The 22,317-nt window shown below is 36.3% G+C and overlaps 1 protein-coding gene across 10 annotated transcripts in view; it reads right to left on the reverse strand.

Moving 5' to 3' along the window:
* The window catches only part of LOC131435488 (uncharacterized), a 682,557-nt gene that overhangs the window by 169,366 nt on the left and 490,874 nt on the right, over positions 1-22,317 (reverse strand). For 2 of the 10 annotated variants that reach the window (XM_058603426.1, XM_058603423.1), the window contains exon 3: positions 16,279-16,434. The exons of the other annotated variants lie outside the window; for them this stretch is intronic. The gene's annotated coding sequence lies outside the window, so the exon portion shown is untranslated. The remainder of the gene's footprint in view (positions 1-16,278; positions 16,435-22,317) is intronic. 10 annotated transcript variants of the gene reach the window in all.

A 22,317-nucleotide genomic window follows, 5' to 3' on the forward strand; every position in this document is an offset into this window, starting at 1 on the left:
CTTAGTTGTGATAAATTTGATTTCAAAAACTTAAGTGTTTTTGGTTTTTCGAAAATCGATCTAGTTTTTGAATAATTGATCAAAAACGCGATTTTCGCATTCTGCTACATTTCACCTTAAGGTCTGTGTATATTGCAAAGTTTAATGATCTGTAGTAATAATTTTTCTATAACACACAGTGCAACTTAAGAACCTCTCATTTGAACTTCAATTTTGTCGTTCTAGCAATATATGCGAAATTCAAGAGGGTTCAGTTCGAATATTATTTGACGACTACTTTCAGGGCTTCTGGAACTGAGAATTGGGATCCGACATAGCCAAATTGTTTGTTTTGGCCACGAACCAATAAGTTCTGTAAACTAATTTGCTAATCTGTTCTAAGAAATTCGATCCTCCCTATATTTTCACTTTGTATTAACACACTCTTGAAATTAAAATTTTTATTACTTACACTAATTCCCAAACCTAAAACCAGATAGAGATCAATATTAAAATAAAATTTAAAAAAAAATAAAAATTATTTGTGCTATTTCTTCGTGTATCATCAGTGCTTAGCAATTCAAATTGAACAGTCATCTCGCGCCTATAGCCTATGGCGAGATGGCTGTTCAATTTGAACTGCTTTAAGCACTGATGAGCCGAAGACGAAACGCGAAGAAATAGTGAATAGAAAAATTCGTATTATATCCGCTTCTCGGTCTTGGACCTGCTTTCGTATATAATGTCTCTCTGTGTCTGAAGCGGAACAAACAATTATCTTGAAATGATATCGAAATGTCTTTTTCTACTATCACTTATTAAATATACTCTAGGTCTTTTTCGATGTTGCGCATGAGAGTATATCAGGAATTGAATCAGAAAGAACAAGATTTAAAAAAAATAAAATGATCAGCCCCATGGGGTTGTTCAAGCCATTGCTGTGGAACAAGACAACCAAAATTTCTAATGATCGACATTTTCAATCAAACAGCTCAATCAATCGTCACACTTTTGAATCCCTAATTGCACGAGAGTTTGCTTATATTGATCTTCTTTATTATCTTTATTAGAAACCAACGCCGAACACGCGAGCCCAGAATATAGACTTTTGTTTGTTTTGATTTGTATTTGTTTTGTAGCCGACGAAATTACACCAATAACCCAAATGTATGCAATTATATCTTTGTACATACTTGCGATACGGATATCAATATTTAAGCTCTCATTGATATATCGCATACTCCTTAAAAACCGTCGTCTACGTTAGGGAAACCGGCGAAGATTTTTAGCAGGTAAAATAGGACACTGCTAGCTAATAATCAACATTTAAATGATATATAATTGAAAATACATTACTGTGAACATTCAAATCAATACGTACAAATATCTCTAATCAATTGGTGAAATAATATTACTGATTGAAACTAAACTGACTGAGCTGTAAGTTCAAAATCTGATCACATTTCTACTTGTATTTATCCTTGAATTTCTAATTTGCTCCCCTATATAGAAAACAAAGATGTGTTCCATAGTATGAATGATGATTTTTGAGTGAATGGAGCATTAGTATGGAACTGAGGAAAAGTAACGAATGTCTGACAAAGTACCAAGCATTCTATGACGCAATCTAAGAGAGAGCCACATTTAACAAGCAATTAAACTACTAGGTGTGCAGATTTTGGATAATGTTGCTCACGCCGCTCGCGGCTCCCAAAGGTAGCAAAGTGGACATGATTTGATCATCATAAGGTCAAATTACTGCAAAAGAGACAATATTTGATTAGTAGATCGCTTCTCTTCCAGAGATCAAAGTATTTGTTCTAGCATGGACAATATCTGTCAATTTTGGCATATGCAGAATACGGTTGTCCTATTTTCCTTAGAAAATCACCCACGGCATCATTGGTGTGCATCCTTTTCCATTGAGTAAGGATACATACAAGTCCTGGGACCATGACAGCATCATTCAGTCTGTCTCAAAGTTGTGCTAATACCCAGGAAAAAAATATGAAACTATGTTAAACTAGTTTTCTTTAATAAATACTCTATTTTTCAGAAAACACACTATATTTTTTCTAATATTTGTAATAAAATAATTATTTAAATTTTAAGTTATTTCATAAAAATTCAATTACATAAGAGAGTTATCAGGTTTATTACTAACCTTAACAAAGTATAAAAAATGCCCCAACATGCACGTTTCTTTAATATTCATATTTTCAGTAATAACAAATCTGCAAATATTGTTTGAAATTTTTGGCTTTTTCATAAAGAAAAGTTTTTTAAAAATTAAACTCAGCTCGTCTGTATGCTTTTGTTTCAAATAATGTAATTTTTTCTGAACCGATTTTCCCAAATTTACACTCAAATGTAAGGTCTTACACAGGTTGGTATTGAATTCGAAACAAGTTCACTTCATTGTTTGGATCCAATTGATACGAACATTGCATTGAGGTGGGGTTGGTCGAAGAAGCGATGATCTCGGGACACGATTTGCTCTGTATATGGAATATACGAGGCTTGGAAATATTTGCATGTGTAACTCTAATACCTGAAACAGCTTTTTTCAGAGAATCGCTGCCAGACAGTTCGACTGAATTCGTGACTGATTGGAAAGAAAAACAACTACTTTCGTATTTAGTTGTGCTATATCAGAGCGCGTTTTATACCACTTCTCCGCCATTTGTAAACAACGCAATAGAAAGTGAACCATGCCACAAATCTGAATTATAATTTCAAAGAAAATGCGATATAAGATGACAAGTAGCCAGTTGGCAATTTCTGTTTTACCCTCTTTTTGGGCGTAGGTGTTGTTTTTGCTTATTTTACTTCAATTGTGGTATTTGATGTAATATTCCATTCCTAAATTTAGACGACAAATACCGGAATGAGATATTTCTTTTTTTGGTTTTGAAACATTGGAACGGTATTCGCTAGAGATATGCGTAATACTAGAACAAAATATCCAATCTATCTACATATTTACATCGCATTATCTTCGTTGATATATTGGAATGTTTTATCACCATATCCACCTGTACCCAACTTGAAATTTATGAGATCATAGCAATTTATCACGGGCCTGCTCCGGAAAACTTTCTTTCACCAACCGTTTGACAGTTTCGAAGCTCATTTTGCATCCGTTACTTGTTGCTATTATACAGCTAGAATGGGAAACTCATTTGAGCAAACCGATAAGAATGGGTCGGTAACCTCGTGGCGCCATGGTGAAGTTGTTGTGCGGTTTTGCACCCCTACTTTATTTAAAAACACGTACTACATTACTGAAGTGCGTCTACTGATGGCTAAGTGTCTTGACGTGTTCGAAACCCTTCCACGATACCACAGGAGAAAACGTGCGCCTGAAAGTTGGATGTGTTGAACTCTGTGATATTTCTAATGACAGGGTGATTCAAACGATTAGTGCTTTGTTTGTATTCTTAGTGCATTCTCGAAGCAATAGTATGAAAAAACCGAAGCAAGAGAATGAAACCGGGAAACAAAAATAAGCAAACAACCATTTTATCAGTTGACCACCAGAAAATAGCTTTTTCCGACATACACATTTATTCAACCTTCTTTCAGCATGATCGTTTTTTCATATGTTTGGAGCTTATTCACACTTTTTTTTTTATTATTTTTCAAGATGCACCGTTTAAAGTAAGGATCTCATCGTTCCGTCCCTTCAGTTCGAATGGGGCTGAATGTCGTCTTTGAAAGTGAATATCATCCACTCTTCTCGGTACAGTCTTGCATCCACAAAAGGCTTGACCTGGCTAACATCAACCACAACGCCAACAACTACAACAGTATGGTTCTCTAAGTGCCTGGGTGGTAAAAATCTATTGCTGCAAATCTGAAATAAATAGCTTCTGGTGGAGCATTTATTTCTTGGGGTTAACATCAGTGCGGAGTGCCGTTTCCTTATGCTGGCAAAGGAAACGGTGCTTCGGGACGATGTCTCGAGCGCGAGCGACGGTGACGGGATGACGCTATCAGAAGTTTCTAGAGGTATCGGATACCTCGATAGTATTGGCCAGTCGGTGATATACGGCGAATCACTCCCCCGGGTTCAGGGAATGGGGCCTAGAATGCGAGTCGAAATGGTTGAAAGATACCAAAGCAAAGCATGTGTGTGAATATGTATGTGTGGCGAAGAGAAGTATTTTGCTACCCCAGCATTCGTGCAGGACTGACTTCGAAGGAGAACAGATATTTATTTAGCATTTTAAGATGTGACTCGAAAGGATTGGATTTATGGACGTTGGAGAATGTGAAGTATGTGGGATAAAGCTGTAACTCAGTCGATTGAAAATGTGGAACATTTTATGTGATTTGAATCTTACCGCGGATTACCATTAAGTCCTAAATGCCAAATTCAGGCCGGTACGAAGGCAAAACAGGAAGCCAATAAATTTAGCTGCTGGGAGTCATAATCAAATTTGTTTACTTATTTCAAAAGCATTACTCATAATTTCAATGACGATTTCATTACAAGCTTGTCAGTCGAAATGATTCACAGTATCTAGTTTTACTCTTACATTCGAAGGAAAAAACTAAAGCCATTGGAATTTGGTTATCATTTTCAAAGTACAAATTTTTAGCAACAAAACATTGTTTGCAATACCCTCCGTACTCGCTCTAGCTATACCAATTACCTGACTCCAAAGAGTAGAATTATTCATCTTTTTAGTTTTCGTGACAATTTTTTTCCAATCTTGAATAAAATAAAAACTTTCTTTTGCTATAAACTAACATAACCTTTCCAATTTGTAAACAGTTATGACAAGTTAATAAAAAATTTTCAATATGTTGCATCGTTGCACTTAACGATTAATCCCACTTTACCCTAAAGATCTGGAACCGGGAATCGGACCAGGATGAAACCAAACAGCAACCTATAGAAACTTTTATTTGAACCTAAGTTTGTGGAAATCGATTAAATCATCTCTGAGAAAATTGAGTGAGTCTCATTTTAAATTTTTTTTGACCACTATTTCTGGTACTTCTGGAACCGGGAACTTGGAACTACTCGGTTCGTTTAGAAAGTAACTAATATAGACTAGAAATTGAATTAGTTTTAAACCAATTCTAGAAGAATTTTGCCCTTTTATGCATCGTCGTTCTAAATGTTATGAGTGACATTATTTCACACATACTCACACACATACACGCACAGACACATACACTGCTCAGTTCGATGAACTGTGTCGAATAAAATAGAACACTTAGCCGTCAGGGCTAATTTTCACTAGTCATTTTTTCAAGGGATTGCATAAGCTTTCTATATGAGAAAGGCAATAAGTGTACTTTTATAGAAAAGCATCGTTATCGTGATCTTGTCATAACACTAGCAAGTAGGTACAAATTAAATGAAAGAATTAAAAATATACATTTTTTTTTCACCTGACAAATATATCTTTTAATCAGGCCTTCCGAATGCTCATGCGTGCAAAAATGCGACAGCGAGAGCGCACCGAAAATGTGTGTGTCGCATATTTATCCTGTGAGCATGAGCACCGACTCAAAGAGCAAACCAAAAGCAAGTAAGAGACGCGTAGCGGGCACATAGAAACGGGATGTGCTGCTTGAAATTTCAGAGCATCGCATTTTCTTCTGCGCGCGACTCGTGCGCTTTGGTCTCAAGAGACAGCGCACGAGATTTTTTATGAGCGCAGCTTGTGTGCTATGTGAGCCACAGTAAAAGCTGCTGTTATTATTATTTGTTCGTGCCTAGAGCGGTTCGTGCGACTTGTGTCCTATCCTAAAGGAAGAGATGAAGAGGATGAAAATAACGTACAAACCACTCGTAGATCGCATGAAGCGAGCGCGCCGCGCTATCTCATGCGACGAAAGCGCTTGAGCCTCGCTCTTGGCAGAATGCGATGAGACTTTACAACGAAGCGTGCATCAGTTTCTGGTGCGGTACGTAAATGTGCCAAAGAGTTCTCTTGAGAGCGGCAAAAGTACGTCGCATGCGCGTGGTTGTCTTATGAGAATGAGAATTTATTTGTCTCAGCGCAAAATAAAGAGCGCGCGTGCATAAGGCCTGCTTTTAATGTGGTAAACCTGCACGCTATACGAAATTGAACAAAGCACGCTGCGAACGGAACAAAGCCGCACGTACTAGTTTTGCATCGTCATTTTGAATGACGATTTGAATGTCTTGAAACTTATCGCCCTAGAATTTCGGAACCGAAAGTCTGATCAGAATGAAATTGCACAGTATATTTAATGACAATGAGAACTTTAGTTTAAATCATGATTCGTGAAAACCGGCTTAACCGTTGCTGAGAAATCGAAGTTAGTTCCATTTTTGGAGATTTTCTTCACTATTATCGGTGCTTTCGGAAGCGAAAACCAAAGACTAGTAGTCCCAAAGTAGTTTTATATATTCATTAGCTAACAAGATCTGCCAACTAGATGAATTTAGCAGCAAGTTTTATGAAAATGTGCACTTCGTTTCGCTATCGCCTGTAAATAAGATACTCATGAAATTGAGAACTTCTACTAATCGCACTGTAATTCCGGAAACGGTAGTCCGATCTGGAACATTTTTTCGGCAACTTTTTAAAGAATTTTATAACCTTTTATTTGCTTCTAAGTTTGTGATAATTGGTTAAGAAATTTCCGAAAGAATTGAGTGCGCATTTTTTAATACGTTTGCACATATTTCATTGCAAATCCGGATACGGAAGTTGGATCCAAATGAAATTCAAGAAAATTGTATGAAGCCATAAGACATTTGAATCTAAGTTTGTGAAAATCGTTTCAGCCACCTGTGAGATATAATATAATGTGTGATATAATTTTTTTTATTTTTTTTTGTGCATATCACCCTGTAATTTCGGAACCGGAAGTCGACTCCAAATGAAACTCAGGAACTTTGTATGGGACTTTAAGACCTTTCATATGAATTTAAGTTTGTGAAAATCGATTCAGCCATGTCTGAGAAAATTGAGTAAAATTATTTGTCTCTTACATCCTTTGTTGTCTTTGCAACTTGGTTAAAGCCGGGTATAAATAAACGATATAAAAAAAAATACAGTTGTTGTTGGTGATTGCCGAAAATTTGACAGAAGCTGCTATATTGCTATCTATATTGTATACAACATTTTCAATCCGGTAGAAGATGCTACAAGGACTCGAGTCTCTCAATGCATGAACCGCATTATCGCAGATAATCGAATCGATAATTCAACTTGATGATTCTCATACTAGGTTGCAATATTTCAAAACCCTTGTGTGGAGGATTCACAGACATTTCCATATACATAACTTATAGAAAGGTTATATGCACATAGTTAGAATAAGCTGCAATAGTGAAATGATTCTATTGCAGTTATCAACTGCCTGTATAGAATCGGATCGCGAAACGAGAATAAGCGACCGTTTGTCTGTTCAGAGAGGATCCCCACAGCAGCGTGCATTCTCAGGTTGGATTCTCAGAAATGTCATCGAGAGTAATTCGCTCTCGCACTGGTGTCGATTCTATGTTAAATGAGCCATGCCGGATTTTTGTTGTTGCGATGATATCCGTCTCTCTTTGATGGCCCTGATTCAATCGTGTGAAGAGTTGCCAGTGAGCGTTCTTTGATACGATAAAAGCCATCCTTGCATACATACACACATACACACACAGACATTTTATGATCTCGACGAACTGAGTCGAATGGTATATGACCCTCGTCTCTCCGGGCCTCGGTTATAAAGTCGGTTTTCACAGTGATTACATAAGCTTTCTATATGAGAAAGACAAAAAGCTGAAACCGCTTCTTAACTCAGCTAGTGGTGTGACTTTCTCTTGCTAGAAAAAATGACATACATTTTATTTTCATTGAGCTAATTGTATCATTAATTTATGTAGATCCTATAATTTCTATACTGATTCGGAAAATTCATAAGAGAGTGTTTTAACGATTATTTCCCTTCCTTAGTTACATTTTCAGAATTGAAAGCATCAGCAATAAAATTTTGAGTTTCAAAAAACACGGAAAAACGATGTAGCGAACTATGCTATGAGATAGCATAGAAACTGAGAACATGGACAAAAATGATAAGTTTGAACTTCAAACACCAGAAACGATTTACGCTTTCTTGGTTTGACCCTTCAAACCGTCCAACAGTGTAACAATGCATAAAAACTGTAAAAAAAATGCACAACAATGAAGAATCATCCTGTTGCAGTCTCCCGTGTGAATGCGAATTAACATGTTGCAAAATATCCAACAATTTTCGACCGATTTCCGATTTCGAAAAAATATTTTAAAACGTTTCAACCTCTCCGCTGTCGGTTTCTTACTCTTAACAGCAACAGCATATACTTATGCGCAAATCAATCAGTTATATTTTGTAAAAAATTGAGTTTATTCCAAACTAGTTAATCTCAAGAACATTGACTCTACTATAAAACTATATCTTAGGAAATTGACAGGAACTTAGAACTAAAATATACGCTCTTTTAGATGAAATATTAATAAAAACGCTATTCGGCTAACAAACACCTAATTTTTTGCTTTCAAGCAACAATGTTTATAGTATTTTCTTCACACCGTATCAAAAACAAAAATCAATCATTTCTACAAATTTCCTCTCTGTGTGTTCGTTATAAGCAAAATATGTTTCATGTTTCTATGTCATTCCCGAAGATATCCCGAAGATCATTTTGAATCATTCAAACCCATCTGATGTCTACTAACGATACAGTTATAAATTAATAGTCACTGCAATATAAACATGGAGAATAGTGTTTACTTGGGCACATCAAATAGTATTGCAATACTTATTAGCAGATTTCTGTTTATTTTAGACATTGAGCTATGAAAAGTCCATATTGTTGAAAATGACTACACGAAAGAAGCGTTTTACAACAAAAATTTATTTTGAAATCAAAAATCAGTCCAGTAATGTTGTGATCGATTACTTACTACAAAACTTAATTTAGTTTAAATTTTGTTGATTCATTTCAATCAAAGAAAATCTCTTACACACTCAAAATATTCATACTAGTATTCTTATGACTGTTTTGCAGCTTCATTTTTTCACAGCCAGTGTGAGTTTGATTACCGATGCCGCAAAATTTCTGAAGTTTTTTTCTTTGAATTCTCGAGTCCCGAGAAAAAAAAACTGTTTTGACTATGATTTCGGAAACGGACAATGTATTCCCATAATGTTGTCTACGAAGTAGTTTTTTTTGGGCCGCGAATCATTTCTGTGAACAACATTTTTTTTCTGTCAGCAGCCGTTCTTAGCAATACGTACTGTCGTGCTGCCTTAAATGCAATATAATAATGGTTTTAAGTAATTATTATCATTTTCTCAAACTTCTGTAAAATTCTCCATTGCTATTATGTAATTTTCGAAAAAGAGTGTTGTTACATACCTTGCGAAAAAATTTTTTTTTCGACGTTATGGTCCGCGAAATAAAACGGTTGGGAACCACTGTTCTTGACCATCTTAAGACCTTTCATATGAATCTAACTTTGTGAAATAGATTAAACCATCTAAAAAAAAAATAAGTGCAGATTTTTGGACACACACATGCACACAGAGGCTTCTTGCGATCTCGACGATTTGAGTCGAATGGTATGATTAGCTATGTCCTCTGGGCCTCTATTTAGAAGTAAATAAGTCTTTCTGAACGAGAAAGGCAAAAGGCGATTGCTCATTAAACTCGAGTTTACTGTTGAGCCGTTTATTGGATATTCATGATAAACCGTTAGTAAAATTGTTGCTACACAGAGAACGCAATGTGTGTTTACGTTTTCGTTTTCCACCTCTTCATATATACGAGGGTGAAGTTACAATTTATCACGTAGCTTTCATACAAAATTTTCTACCATTTCAACATATAAAGGTTCAAACTGTCACCACATCGACGAGTTGTTTTGCAACATAACGAAAAATAATAATCGGCGCAAAATTCAGTACATGGGACTCAACTAAATCTCTTTATTCTCAATACTAAAAGAACTAGACAGCAATGGTGCTTCTACATTTTATGTTTATACTGTTGCAACCTAATGATAGTACTCTGAAGGAATTCGAATAGTTCTAGACTAACTCCAACTTTAAAACCAATTAGAAAGACACCTCATTAGAAAGACTTCCATTCAGAGGTTTTATGAGTAATATTTAAACAGATAATACAAATGGCATCCCTGACTTCTTAAAGATATCCACAGTTGGATTTAGCCTAAACGTAGGCAATTTTAAGGGCAGTACGGTTTGCAGTCGTCAGATGGTTACCATTTTATGCCGTGTCAATGATAATTACAACATGATTGAAACATAACGTTTTTATTTTAAAATATGACATTTACTACAATTCACTTTTACTACAGCCATTCACAACGAAACAAAATAAATTCAAACGAAAAAGAACTTGGAGATATAATACCGGCTGCTAAAAATCGGAGCATTTTAATGCAATAAAAACAAGAAACAAGTGCGGGATAATTTTCGAAAGGTAAAAAAAACGTATTTCAGTTTCAGACCAGGTTTTCAGAATTAAACTCACGAACCAGTGTCACGAAATGGCATCACGATAGATTAATGATCTTCAGTTCGTACGATTTTGTGCATCCGAAAACGATGTATGAAGACTATTATGCATTACAAACTAAAGCCAACTCGATAACCAGCGATCAAGTAACCGTAAGAACTATAAATCATTCCCCGTCAATGGTGGCTACATGCAACCACAGGAAGTTAAGCAAAAGTTTTCGTACCCTTTTGTTTCTGCGGGACCCTTCCAGTTAGAAATGAACTCGTTTCCACATGCAAACATTCTCATCTAATCAATTCCATAGGAATATTACTAACTTCTATGGTATACATACATTCTGTTTTTCCGGCGCAAAGGAATCAAATTAAAACTTTACCACTTAATCGACCTTATCCTCATCGGTCCGATATCGATTCTCGTTTTGCCACATTCAATTTTATCATTTTCAGTCTAATTGCTTCACTAAATTATTCATTTATTCACTTAACTCTATCAACTTGGGCGCTTCGAGGTAGCTTTCCCGTGCTGCTAATGGTGGCGATACTTCCAAAAAACATTCCCCAGAAACTTCTATATCAGCAGATAGCGGATGAAAAGCAGCCAAAAGCAAAGGAACAAGGCACTGTTCAACGAAATGAACTAACAAAAAAAATCAAACTCCACCAGTTAACCAGTATACCGAACTAACTTTCCAGCTGCAGGATACCAGAGACATTAGTCACACTATGGTTTTCCTCTGAACTCGAATATCGTTGGCGTGGAAGTAAGGGACGCGGCAAGGGTTTAAAACAGACTTTGGCCTCTTAATTAAAAATGGCTCTCACTTGATTCCGAACCATCCATGGCCTTCAACAGAGCCAAAGACTCCGTTGTTGACCCGGTTTACCGGTCCCGACGTCGACACGACCGTATCGAGTCAACTTCCGACCCAGTCTTTGCATGGCTCATCCTTATTCAAATGAGATTCATGAAACAAAGTGAAAGCGCAATTGCTCGAAAGATGTCCTCCGGATTCTATTTTTCGGTTGGCAGAAACTACTTGGAATCGGGAAAGGTTTTTATGGAATGCCGGTGGAGACATAGAGGTGGAAAATGTGTTCGCTAGTACTCTGAAATAGTTATAATTATGCATTGTAAACTTTCGTTCGGCAGAGACACGAACAAACGATTCCGGGAGTAAATTTGTGCTATTTTATTTTGTTCTATGCATTGTGCACAGTTTTGTAGAGGTAAAAATATATTTTATTATCAGCTGCTCGCTAAAAAAAAAATTAATAACTCATCGAATAATGTTATGCCGGGAAGCGGGTCATTTCGCCAAATGCCATTTTGCCGAAAGTCGTTTCGCCGAAAGGGTCATTTTGCGGAAAGGGGCATTTCACCGAAAGGGATATTTCACCGAAAGGGACATTTCACCGAAAGGGTAATTTCGAATACATCATATGTTTTTTTGTGTTATTATGTCTCCTGTATAACTGATGTGGCGCAGCCACATAATCGATGCCAAGATGGCTCGGCGGCACAAAGCCACCGAGGCGACGCCAGCTAAGTTGGCCGTCGACCCACCGTCGGAGCACACGAACTAAAGCGATGTGGCAAAGCCGCATTAGATATTTTTTTTTCATTTTCACTTAGTGAATGGAAAATAGCACATACGTTTGCCTGGTAGATACACCAATGCAATTGCTTTAATGCATAGTAGCTAATAGTCAACTAGTTTTCTTAGGAACACCGTTCTGAGGTTCATGAATCAATTTTTATTCAAAAGTACAAGAATCAATCTTTATTCAAGAAGTAGAATTGTAGGTCAACAAAGCGAGCGTTAACGCTACCATCTTTCATTTGTTTTTATTTTGAATCAATACCAATTATAATATTAGGACAGTTGCAGGAATCAGCGAAATTACCCTTTCGGTGAAATGGATTTCGGCGAAATGGCTTTCAGCGAAGTGACCCATTCGGCGAAATGTCGCTCAGCGAAATGACCCTTTCAGCGAAATGGCCTTCGGCGAGACGGCTTTCGACAAAATGACTTTTGGCGAAATGACCCTGATCCGTTATGGCGTCCTTCTATAAAAAAAATCGAATTTGATTTTTTTATTGCTGTAATTGTTTTGATATCATAAGTGCAAAATTTCAAATTCGTACTTCGAATACTATCGGAGATACAGTTCTTGAAATTTATTTGCGCAATGTAACACCTTCGGAGCGCCTATACTTTGAAGAGCATTTTCTCAGCATCAAGTGCTAAGACCATCATTAAAATAAAATTTAACTGAACCAACGAACACGAATATTTTCGATTTTGCAAGAACATACATCTTCAAATGCTTTAAAGAGATTCATTCTATCCTTTTCTGTTTCATTAAAGTAAAACAAATGGCAATTTTCCAGTGTTTCATAGAGGGATAGAGATTCCGGAATTTTGATCTGAAACCCGATGACTTGAACCCGAATGCAAAATCAAAATAAAGTTTTCTGAAATGTTTGGTATCAATAAGTATCAAAAAGGAAAACTCATGCCACGTTAGAATTTCAGTCATAACTTTAAAAGCTCATTGCACAGTGAACTGTAGCAGGATTTATATAATCTAACCAGTGTTGGTGATTGCCGATAATTTGACTGAGAGCAGCTCGATATTTCTCTACATTGTATAGAACATCATCAATCTGGTAGAGTGTGCTACAAGTACTTGATACCTATCAACGCATGAACAGTGAGAGAATTTTTCTACATTTCTTCGCTCCACCTTAGACTCTGAGTATTTCACGGCCTTTACTGAAATAGATGCAGTTTCGCTATGATCGGCGCTGTGTGGAATTTACCAAGAGAGAATCACAAGTTGATAAAAGTCGTAGTCGCAGAAAAACGAATCGATGATTCGACTTGATGATTCTCATTCTAGGTTGCAATATTTCAAAACCCTTGTGTGGAGCATTCACAGAAATTTTCATAGACACAACTTATACAAATGTTATATGCACATAGTTAGAATAAGCGGCAATAGTAAAATGACTCTATCGCAATTATCCACTGCTCGGATCGCAAAACGAGAATGAACGACCGTTTGTTGCTTCAGAGTGAATCCCCACAGCAGCGTGCTAACCCGAGATGCTCAGACGAGTCATCGAGAGAAATTCGCTCTCGTACTGGTGTTCATTTGATGTTAAATGAACCATGCCGGTTTTTTTGTTGCTGAGATGATATCTGTCTCTCTTTGATGGCACTGATTGAATCGTGTAAAGAGTTGCTAGAGAGCGTTCTTTGATAACTAACATAACATTTGATAATCTAACAACCAATAAGTTCGGAATTTTTCAATTTAAACATGCATTGCAAGAACATTGAAGTGTTTCAATAATACACCCACCTCAGTACCAGGAAATTAGAACGCGTTTTCAGGAAGAGAATCAATGTCTGCTGCTGTACAACTGTATCGGTATAAAAGATGATCGTTCAACTTTTTCCCATTATTTTCTGTGCAACGGTTATCGAAGTAAGACATACAGGAGCGCAGCACCGAAGACCTCACGCTTTTGGAATGAAGCGAGCAGCAGAATAGTGCCGAAGAGCTGTCGCAGTAGTACAAATAGTAAAACAACACCAAAGGCCTGCTAATCCTGTTGAAATGAAGCGAGCAGCAGAATGGTGTAAAGTAGCTTCATTGGGAGAACACTTTTAGAATAGTGACCTCTACCATTAATATAATTTCAGTAATGTTTCAATTACTGCATTTCCATTGTCATTGCAATCGGACGTTTCTTGTACACAACCATGTAAACATTATAATAGTTTAATATGATTAAGATAGTAGCTAGTATCCACCAGCATCTCATACATTAAAATTCGAAGAATGCAAGGTAGTTCCCAATTTTCGTCTAATACGTTAATGAAGATATTGCATCAGGGCCAATCTTAATTTTTAATACTTGGCATCCTTCACTGTGCTTTTCAATTGTATTCCAAATAATGAAACAATCCATTCCAGGCGGAAACAGGAGGTACATTTGGAATTCACAGTAAATTCTGACTCAAATTCCGGACAACCTAACTGAGCAGTGGTATTTTCAAACACGCTTCCGACATTTTTTTCAGCGCTTCCATGAAACTCTGACGACTTCCACAGCTGCACACTGGAAACGCAAAATGCCTAGATCGAAGGAATAATATTCTTCACGGAATATCCACTGATTTGTAAAGCAACTCTAGTTTAAATGTTTATGATGTTGGATAGCGCATACGTTAGTGTAAAGAACTATTTCTAATATTACCTATACTTTCGTTGTGTTGTGTTGTGTGTTATCATTTTTGATATTGAACTTATTATTTTTTATATAGATTTTATACAGCCCACTTTTGACTTGTTGATATCATGCTTTATAAAGGCACAGTTTGAGTTTCAGCAAGCCATTGTTATTCGTATTCATGTTGATTCGATTACGCTTCTGGCATTTACCCACCCACTGTAAGTTAATTATTTCTAATATTAAATAACCACGAACAACCTCGGCGAATGACCGTAAGGTTAAAACCGAGGGTAAATAAAGCAACATAATAATAAAACCACGAACAAAATGTTGAAAAAATGTAACTATAGCTGAAAAACATAAAGTTGTATCCCTAAAACTGTAAAAACATGTAAGAGAAAACAAAAACTTAAATAAATGAAATGTTATGGAAATATTGTATGTCATATACCATGCGACTCAGCTCGACGAACTGAGCAAATATCTGGGTGTGTGGCAAATATTGTCACTCACTTTTCACTTTTCTCGGAGATGGCTGAACCGATTTTCACAAACTAAGATTCAAATAAAAGGCTTTATGGTCCCGTTCAAAGTTCCTCACTTTCATTACGATACGACTTCCAGTTCCGGAACTACAGGGTGATATGCATCAAATATGTGAAAATAATGTCAATAACTTTTCTCGAAGATCGCTGAAGCGATTTTCACCACCTTAAATTCAACTGAAACATCTTAAGATGCCATAACAACGTCCGAATTATTATTCGGATCAAACCCCCTGTTTTGTTATTAGGGTGCTTAGTTCAAAAATGTCAATTTCAAGAACATATTTTTCATAAGCTTTATATATATATAAGTGTGTGTGTATGTATGTATGCATATTTTTTGCACTCACTTTTCTCAGAGATGGCTGTACCGATTTTCACAAACTTAGATTTAAATAAATGGTCTTGCAACCCCATGCAAAGTTCCTGATTTTTATTTGAATCCGACTTCCGATTATACGATTACATGATGATATGTGCAAAAAAATGATAATAAGTGCATTAACTTTTCTCAGAGATGGCGTTACCGATTAAAATTAGGTTCGAATAAAGTCTCATAGGTATAGTACTAACTTCAAAGTTTCATTCGGAGGCGACTTCCTGTTCCGGAATTATAGGGTAAAGTGTGTTGAAAATTTGATACCCTGATAGTGGCGAAACAAAAAAACATACAAAAAATTCTAAACTCGTGACAATTCCAATCAGCAGCAATTATCAGTGGACAAATTAAATAAACCGATACTGGCTATCCTGATTTCCGGTTCCCGATTCCGGAAGCATCCGAAATAGTGATCAAATATTTCAAAATGGATCTCACTCACTTTTCCACAAATGAATATAGGTTTAAATGAAAGATCTCGTGGTTCCATATTGAATTCCAGAATTTCATCCGGATCCGACATCCGGTTGCGGAATTACAGAGTAAAGATTAATAAAATGTGTACCTATACTGTTACTAAAAGCGGTTAGTAAAACACATGCACTAATTTCTAAACTTACCTCAAAACTATTCCAATCGATAGTCATTGTCAGTAGACGGCCAAACAAATTGATGTCGGCTTTGCTAATTCCCGGTTTTTGATTAACGACCATAGACTCACTTTTCTCGAACTGACTTCGATTGTACCGGCTCCCGGATTCCGTTTTCGGAAGTACCTGCAATAGTGAAACTCACTTCGAGATGGTCCTACCGATCTAAGAACTGTTTTACTATGTAGGTTATGCTAGTTGATGGATGAACCTTTTTGTTTTTCAAGAATCAAACAAAATTATTTTGCGAAAATTCACACGTGGCTTTTTTACGAGGATTTCCGAAGCTGCACGTTTTTTATGCGGAAAAAGACTTCAGTGTATTAAGAATCAATATCGAACACGCGAACCCAGACTCTGTATGCCTTGATTCGTGTTGGTCTTATACCCGACGAAATTACATCAATAGCCCAAATATATTCTAATATACCTACGTGCATACTAGCGTAACGGATTTCGATATTTAAGCTTCTCTTCCATTTTAGCCAAGTTTGTATTAAAGCCTTGAATGCATGCATTTATTTTTATATCGTCAAGTTCTTTACCATTACTACCATTTTGCGATTTCGATAGTTAATCGAGTTCATTTTATTTAAATTAGAAATTAATCTTAAGCACTTAAAATTTACACTGGGATACAATCAAATTTCTCGGGTGGAAACGACATAACAAAGCCTTTCATCCAAACTCGCATGACACAAGATCAAATCAAACTAATTAAAGCATCAAATAATTTTATAGCGCTTTGTGTCTTGTTGACGAACGGTAATGATCATCGTTCAGTTCCCTTTCGGGTGCGAACGAAGCCGACGCTGCTTCGTTGCTCGCATGAAGATCTATTCCTTGCAGTTGTTATTCGCATTGAATATACCCCCGGATGACTTAAGGCGAATGTGGAACGAATATTCATGCAGCATTCATCTTCAGAACTTAATTCGCGATAATCGTTCGTGCTGTCTTTGAAACAAGCAAATCAAGACGTTTTCCCCTATATTAGTACTACAGTCTTCAGTGTGATGAACCATATCTCAGTACTCTCGTATTGCTGCTACCTCACGATATATGATGGATTTGTTAGATGAAAAATGATTCGCAAAGAATGGAATCCAACGATCATCGCAGTGACGCTATTCGAACCAATTCGAAGAGTAAAGTAAATGACCGAATGTCAAACGAATGTATGAAACGAACATGCACGATGTATACCAGCAGCGAAGAATGTATTAGTAGATTCGGATTCTCTACTATTATTGCTTATTCATTTTCACCCTTCTTTCTTTCGTGCAGTGAATAGTTCAACGTTGTTCGAGACAGGCGGGAGTAATATAAGTATATTCGCTCTGAAGATGGATGAATGAATTAGTTACACGAAGATGAATGAATAGTTGCAACATTGCAGCTACCTTTTTTGACATGTTACACGTGATACTGAGCCGTTTGGCTATAAATTCGCTTATATTTATAGATTCGCGTGCTTCCCTACAGCTTCGCTTTTGCATCAATTGACCAATCAGAACAATGCTTTCCGGCTGATAGATCACTTACTCCATCAAAACCATCGCCTCCGCAAGGGAAATCGAACTTCGAAATATTTCCAATCAAATGGTGAAATAATCCTAATAATTGATACAAAATTGACTGAGCTGTAAGTGATCAAAATCTGACCATATTTCTATGTATATTTTTCCTTGAGTTTCTAATTTGCATCAATATATAGAAAACAAAGATGTGTTACACATCAATAATCCAGTCTTGACTCATGGAGCTTGTATGAATGTTCCATAGGAATTTCAAAACCGTTTCTCGTTCAATTTGAAACGGTGAAGAGTTCAAAACCTTGACTAACGATTGACGATCAACATGAACTAAATCAAGGTGTTTTTTTTTCAGTATTTGATGCTAGACTTTAAAAGGCGAAAGTTTTATCCAAAAAGTTGCCATCTTTTTCAGTTCATGTCGGTTGGAGTGCAATGTCTGTCGATCTGTATTTCACTATCCAAAACGAGAAATAGTCTTTTCGTCATTAGTCACAACAACATCGAATACAATCGATTCATTTTAGTGACACTGAAACACCTGTTCCAGTACAAAAATCTGTAGAATAAAACTCACGTGGAACTTGTGAACAAACGAATACCATTCATGTTTGTAGGTGTGTATCGAAGGGTATGTCCTATTAATCACCGATTGGTTAATAATTTATTCTACCTGTCATCTAAACTAATGTAAGTTTAAGACAAAAATAATCAATTATCCGATTTTTTCACCAAAGCTTTAAACCGATGCACCACCTTTATGATGAGTAGTGGAGCACATCGCAGGCATCATTCTCATCAAAAATAGATTGTGTTACGTTGCCAGTGTGCCATAAAATATAAATGAGTCGAATCTAGCCTGGATGAACTTATGATGCAGAACACGTTCCAAGTTCTTAAGAAGCTGATCGAACGGGTTTATATCAGAGCTCCCAACTGTACAAGGCAAACTGTTCAAAGTTGTTTATTCTGCTAACCCAACTGGTTCCCATATACAGACCGAGTCGTCATCGAAGCGAAGAATTGACGATCGATGATAATTTACAAATGGGTGCGATGAGTTGAAAACTAATTAGGGGCTGCTCGGAAAGTAGGAAGTTGATATATCTTAAGGGTAGATTAAGCATACCTTATTGCGAGCTTCGCCTGGACTCGTCAATCCCTCCTAAGCTCTGGATATTTTTTCCCATCATCTTGATGATTGCAAGCTGACCATAAATCGTCGCAGAGCACTGTAAAGTTCTACAAAGTTTGACGAAACAGCATCTGTTAAACGGTAAAATGATTAACCAAGCGTTGGGTAGTCAAACAAATGAAACAACATGCGATCAGAAGATAGCAAAAAAACCTAACTTTGAAGTACAGAGTGTCTCAAGAAAAGCATCATTATTGTAATACTTGTAGATGTATTTTCCACTGATGAAGCAAGTCCACAAAGGTACTCAACCTCGACTTAGAACCAAACCGAACGCTTATCCGAGCACTTCGAATGCTTGTGTCGTAGTAATATGAAATGACTTGGCATCTTGACAGTCTTCCTTCCGGACGAGTACATCATCTACTTGACTAGACTTTTTTTCTCATCTGTAAAACACATGTTCGTGCTGCCGGACTTATTTTCTTGTTTCAATGTTGTTCTTTCGGTCTCGGTGCGGTTTGCTGTTAGCACATAATTATGATAATTGGTACAGAGAAGGCTTAATATTGTGTACCAAAATATTAAACTGATCCATTTACGAGGATGCGACGAGAAATTCCTAGCATTGTGACTAAAACGTCTAAAAGACGAATAAAACTAATGTCAACGCTTAAAAAGAAATTTTGAGTATTTAATTTAAAAGAGTGCTATCCCTATTAGATGTTTCAAAACTTGCCTTGAAGAAGAGCGATCAGCTTTGATCGCGAATCACTCGAGCTGTACCAAGCTTAGCAGCATAAATTTATCTCCATGCCATCGACAATATGAACAGTAATTCGAGATTAAATTTTTAAAAGTATAATACAACCATAAATAACTAAATACCAAAGTTTTTTAGCTTTTACAATCGAAGAAATCAAACAATTCGGTTATTTAAAAAACCTAAAACTAGTCGCAAAGTACTGCTTGAAGATTTCTTCCAATGAATCTTTAACAAAATAATCAAGAAATTTAGTTTTTATTTTTTATGGTCTCGTTACCTCGCCTTATTGACTGTGACATGCTTCTTTCACATTTTTATAGAACTACTAACGCCACTTACTGGTTTGATATAAATCGCTAAGCAGCCGTAAAGTTGATGCGTTTTGAGAAATACTTTTTGTACCAAGGTCTCACCACTCCATATGGTGTTATTAAAATTGTTTTCAAACAGCATCAACTTTGCGTTTACTTAGAGGTTTATGTGGCGAAGTTATTCTAAGAAACCCAAAGAAACTCTGAACCATAAAAAGGTTTTTGTTTAATTTTTCCTTCCTGTATCAATAGACTTCAGAGCAGATTCATAGCGTACGGATTCATTGCATGGCTAGTACGATTGTGGCCACTTTCGCCCCGGTCTACCTTATATTTGATTTCGATGAATTCAAAAAAAATTTCACACCAGTTCCAATTTTTTTAGCAACGAACTATCAATATATAGCAGAATTTAATGGTGTTAAAATGTTATTCTATACAGATTATTCTACTAAACGTTCAAGTGACAAATTAGTGACATGAGAGCTAATTATTCGTTGAAATTTCATTGGGGAAAACACAGTTGAAGTAGCTATAGTTAAAAAATCTATAGTTTCAGAAAATTCGAATGTAAAACAAGAGCTTTCTAACTTCTAACGTAAGGAATCCTTTGTAGTTTTGTACAATTTATTTTTGAGCAATAATTATCATAAAACTGGGTTTTTATCATTTCTTCGTATTTACTAACGGTACATATGATATTGCATTCAACTGGATGCAAAATCGAGCCCTGACTGTTGCATGTAGAACGGCACAGTATTTACTAGAAAAAAAAATCACGACAAGTTGGGATCGCACTTTGTCTTAATCTAGAGGTTAATGATCAATTTTACAATAAAACCAATGATCAAACGATGAGTCGTCACTAGTAACGAGTGGATTGAGCACCTGTTTCGAGTTCTATAAAGTCGATTGTTCGCATTTATCTATATTGAATCTTCAAAACCATGTGTCATATTGCCGAAGTAATAGATCGTGATCCTCACTAAACTTTCACAAGCGCACGGTGGCTTTCGGACATCTATTTTCTTTGATTGAACATGAAAAGCAATTTGGTTCATACGTCGCACAGTGGTCCAAAACTGAGATGTCATGCCTTTAATCATTTTGTGGCCTCATCGTAATCATTATTCAGTAGTGTGGTTTAAAGGGTCCTAGAAATCAATTTTTTCGCTCTAACTTTTTCATATTAATTCTAGAGAATGGTTTGTTCTACGAGTGATACACCAGTGTGTAAGTTTAATGCCTACACTAAGGATACACCTGGCGTGCACCGCACGAAAAGAAAAGCGCACTTATTTTCAGTATCGAAAAGACAAATTTAAAGTGAGCGCTGTGTTTGAACAAGCTGGTACTGGTGAATCACATTCCACATTCCACAACCACCATTATTAATTTATGGAGAGTAGAGCTGGCCTTGCTATGAAAATACTTATTTCAGTAGGGAGAATCGAAAATTCAAAATAAATTGTATTTTTGCTGAATATGCGATTGTATTTTTGCTTCAGAGAATTTGAGAACTAGCACTGTGGTGCAATCCGGGGCTAGAAGTGAAAGAAAATAAACACACGCTCCCATGATGTGTTCGCACTGTATGGAACAGTGGTATATGTATATGTAAAAGAGAAGATCTCTCGTTGATGTTGTCGGTGTGAGGAAAGAAATTACACTTGCTCTTCGTCACACAGAGAAGATGGGCATCTCTGCAAGAAGCGTTAGATTTTATGAAATAACCTGAAACTATAGAACACTTCAAAGCTCTACTTTTGGCAAAGTTATGGATAGTTTTACACATAAATATAACAAAAATTTAAAAAAATGCATAAATTCAAAAAACTCTATTTCATCTTCTGAATCATTTAAACTACAAGTATGTGATAAATGTTCACGCTTCGCATTGCAACTCAACAAGTTTCTCGCAGAGCAAATTCCAACAAAAATCGATGCAATCTTCAATTGAATCGATTCGCTCTCTGTATTAGTTAGTAAGTTAGTATATAGGTTCCTTTTCCCCATTACACAATACAAGTAGGTTTAGAATTTTCCCTATACAAAAATCTCAGAATTGCGGAAGCAAATGATGTCTTCATGGTAATAACCAAATCATGTATATAATAGGGCTGAAAAGTCACCACTTGTGGCTGAACGCCCAATTTAAATCTTAATAATTTAATTTTAACTCATATTTCAATAAATAGTTATTTAAAAAATAAAGTTTCTCGCAGTTCAGGTGCAAGTGCCCTAATGGGGTTTTTGATAGTT

The sequence above is a fragment of the Malaya genurostris genome, chromosome 3, assembly GCF_030247185.1.
Source record: "Malaya genurostris strain Urasoe2022 chromosome 3, Malgen_1.1, whole genome shotgun sequence".
NCBI lineage: Eukaryota > Metazoa > Arthropoda > Insecta > Diptera > Culicidae > Malaya > Malaya genurostris.